We start from the raw sequence: 4,290 nt of genomic DNA on the forward strand, positions 1-4,290 counted from the left end.
TAGAAGACCTCGGGAAACTTCAAATGACGATGAAGTAGGTCCTAGTAATGCTGGTCAACATGATGATGAAGTTGCTCCTGGTAATCAGTCGGAGTTGAATGATGATCAAGAAGCTGATAACATGCCAGTTTTTGACCATGGTGATTCAGACCTTGAGGGGGAGCAGATCCAGTTGTCAAGTCAAACAAACCAAGTTGGTGAACAAGATGCAGAGCAGAATGTTACTAATCTGGAAGGAAATGTAGAAGTTCCAAGCGAAGTGATGTCGCGAACTCTTTCTTATCATCCAGAGGAGTTGATCATTGGAGAATTGCAATCGGGCGTTCGCACGAGACGTCAAATTGACCAGGGCTTAACATGTTTTTATTCTACAGTAGCACCTTTACAAACTGAATTTTCATTAAGTTGTTTTATCTCGTAGGTCGAACCAGAATTTACAAAGAGGCGCTTACTGAAGACTCTTGGGTCATAGCGATGCAAGAAGAGTTAAGTCAGTTTGAAAAGTTGGGGGTGTGGAAGTTAGTTGATTTGCCGGATGGTCAAAGAAAAATCAATACAAAATGGGTTTTCAAATGTAAGAGGGACGATAGAGGAGTGGTTGTATGGAACAAAGCTCGACTTGTTGTTCAGGGCTTTAGTCAACAGGAGGGGATTGATTTTACCGAAGTCTATGCTCTTGTCGCACGACTAGAGGCTATCAGAATTTTCCAAGCATTTACGTCTTGGAAGAATTTCAAAGTATATCAGTTAGATGTTAAATCAGCGTTTCTTTATGGGAAGGTCAAAGAGGAGGTTTATGTTGGTCAGCCGCCGGGCTTTACTGACCCAATCCACAAGAACAAAGTTTATCTGCTGGACAAAGCGTTGTATGGTCTACATCAGGCGCCGAGAGCCTGGTACGAGACTTTGTCTCAACACCTACTCGCTAATCATTTCATACGTGGAAAAGTGGATGCCACTCTCTTCACTAAAGTCGTTGATGGTCATCTTCTGATAGTACAAATTTATGTGGACGATATAATTTTTGGGTCGACGAATGAGAAATTGTGCAAAGATTTCGAACAGGTGATGAAGCAGAAATTCGAAATGTCATCAATGGGGGAGATGAAATTCTTTCTAGGTTTACAAGTTGAACAACTTCCTGAGGGAATTTTCTTTCATCAAACGAAGTACGTGCATGATATTCTAGAGAAATTTGGAATGTCAAGTTCCACTCCAGCTGCTACCCCACTTGCGACTAATCATGGGATTCACCCAGATCTCACCGGAGACAGGGCTGATGAAACGTTCTATCGTTCCATGATAGGTTCTTTGCTGTATCTGACTGCTTCACGTCCTGACATCATGTACCCAACGTGCCTCGCAGCAAGATTTCAGTCTAACCCTAGAGCATCGCACATGATTATTGTCAAAAGGATATTACGTTACCTGAAAGGTACTCCTTCATTGGGGTTATGGTATCCTAGAAAAGGCGATTTACGCTCGAAGGGTATTCCGATTCAGATTTCGGATGCTGCAAAGTCAACGCGAAATCAACAACTGCAGGATGCCAGTTCTTTGGTCCTAGATTGGTTACCTGGCAGTGTAAGAAACAAACATCTGTGGCGCTATCTACATGTGAAACGGAGTACGTTTCTGCTAGCAGTTGCTGCTCTCAGATCCTGTGGATACAGCAACAGATGCGCGACTACGGTTTGCAGTTTCTTAACACACCTCTGTTTGTTGATAATGAGGCCGCAATTAATATAACTAAAAATCCAGTACATCACGCTAAAACTAAACATATCGAAATTCGTCATCACTTTATTCGCGATTGCTTCGAGAAAAAGTTGATACGAATTGAGAAAATCCACACTGACGAAGAAAAAGCTGATTTGCATACCAAAGCTTTTGATAAAAATCGGTTTCAATATTTGTTAAAACTTAATGGTATGAAATTGCTTTCGGTGTCGGATGGAATTGTGAGCGTTGATGAGAGTACTGTTGCGGATGAAGATGAGAAACAATCTGCGATGGTTTGTCGGTTTTTTACTTGTTTTGGTATTTAGGGGGAGATAGATAGTTGTACATAGTTTATTTTCAGAAAAATACAAAAACAGGAAAAAATGCAAAAATACAAAAACATGATAAAATTGAAAAAGAGCTTGTGTATATAGGGAAAATGATAGTACATCAGCTAGACAATTACAGTATGCTAAAGATTTGGAGAGACAAAATGAGTTAAACAGTTTCACTAACGATGTGTCGATAGGTTTTCGCACATTTAGTAAATTTATTTCGGGATATAAACCTAAAATTTCAAACTGGTGAAATTCGTGGGGAACACTACTTGGATATATAGGTAACCCCTGAAATCTTGTTTGAAAGGTCTCGTATTCTGATATACTAGGTGTTTATACTCTATGATGTCTGGGGTATTATTCCGGGACTTTTGCTGAACGGTAGTTCTGACCTAGTCCTTGGCTAATACTTTATCTAAAATGCTTGAAATATAGCATAAAGCCCTCAGCTGATTAGACAATAAAATTGATAATCATCTGTTGTAGCTGAAAAGATTCTCTAAAGGGGACATACTGCAAAGTCGAAACTGATATCTCTCTGCTGAACGGAAGTTCTGACCTGAGATCCCTCAGTTCTCGCATTTAACCCCTAATTTATGTACAGACATCATTGTAGTATTCTTGCCTGTAAGACTGAATATTGAGATTCTGGATACGGGAGTATATTCAAGAGGTGGGACACATGAATTGAACTAAGTTCTTAAGACACTTAAACGGTATCCTGAATAGATTGAAGTTTGTGTGAGAATTTAAGATGGATCAGTATATCGACAATCGAGGTGAATTGTTTAAGTCTGAGTATGTAATGTAGCTTAATGGTACTTGTAATCCGTCTGAAAAGCTGATATGATTCCCTGGCACGCTCACCAAAAATAAATCTGTAAATAGTTTACTTTCTGCAATTTTAAGTTTTCTGTTATTTCATTTCTTAGTTTAGATCACATTAAAAAAATCCAAAAATATTTTACATTTCTGCTTTATTTTAGACAAACCAGAGTGGAAAGTTGATTGTCGGATTCTAGAAAGATGAAGCAGATGGAGGAGATTCTGAGCTGAAGAATGAGGAGAGCTTACATTGTTGGAAGTTTGTTAGTTTTTCAAAGTCAAAAACAAGTTCATTAACTTGATACTTTTTATTTTTTCAGAAAAAGTTGAAAATGTTTTTAATAAAATCAGTTTGATTCGTCAAAAGTTCAGCCAGGGTCATTGAATTGAACTTGGTAGATTAATCAAGTGTTCAGGGTCATTAACTTGAACTTGAATACTTGAGTGGATGTTTATAACTGATTGAGTGTGTGCTTTATTATTTGAAAAGATAAATCGTAATGCTATTGGTTGAGTAACAGGTTTGGAGACCTCATTATTCCCACGGAGGCAAACTGTCAAAGTTTGAACCAGATATCTCAACATTCCAGCATACTGAGAAGGGAGAGTCTGTGAAAGGGGGAGTCTGGATCAACAGCTAATGGGAAGCTTGAAGTTAGAGCTAGGAGACAGTCCTGGAACTTGTGAAGAATGCTTACGAAGAGAAGACAGAGTTGGAGAAAAAAACCAAGACCGAAGACTCCGGATCTGAAGATTGATAAAGACTACGTCAACATCCAAGGGGGAGTCTGTTGATGCATAGAATGTCTGTTGACTACGTCTACAAGAAGTCTGAGGTCAAGACTGGTCAACAGGTGGTCAAAATGTCAATATTATGTAAATTAGACATAGGTTCGCTTTGTCATATAGGTGGTTCGCTTATAGTGATTTATAGTAGGTTCGCTTATGTGTCTGTTGTATAAGCGAACCGACAAGGCCTATATATAGGAAAGTCATTTGAGCGGATCTGGTATGCGTATATGTTCTCTGGAGCGAAACTCTGTCAAAATCTTGTTAGAAAGTAATAAAAGCAGTGGAATTGAGAGGAGAAGCTGTTGTAACATCATATATACTGATTCCGCCTTTATATGTGATGATGAGCTACCTTGACTGACGTTTTAGGGTCAAACAACGGTCCAACATTAGAGTTGACCACGGCCCCGTGTCCGTTGGACACGCCCCCGTGGTCGCTGGACACGTCCCCGTGGTGGGTGATAGAAGCTTCTACAACTTTGTTTTTTCTGCAGACACTTGGGCACGCCCCCGTGCTCATTGAGCACGGCGCGTGTTCAGTTTTCTGTTCTCTTGTTTTTGCTTGGGAAGATGCTGTCGGGGGGTCGGGCATGCCAAGTTTGTTCCTTTTCTT

This window comes from Helianthus annuus, chromosome 1, assembly GCF_002127325.2.
Source record: "Helianthus annuus cultivar XRQ/B chromosome 1, HanXRQr2.0-SUNRISE, whole genome shotgun sequence".
NCBI lineage: Eukaryota > Viridiplantae > Streptophyta > Magnoliopsida > Asterales > Asteraceae > Helianthus > Helianthus annuus.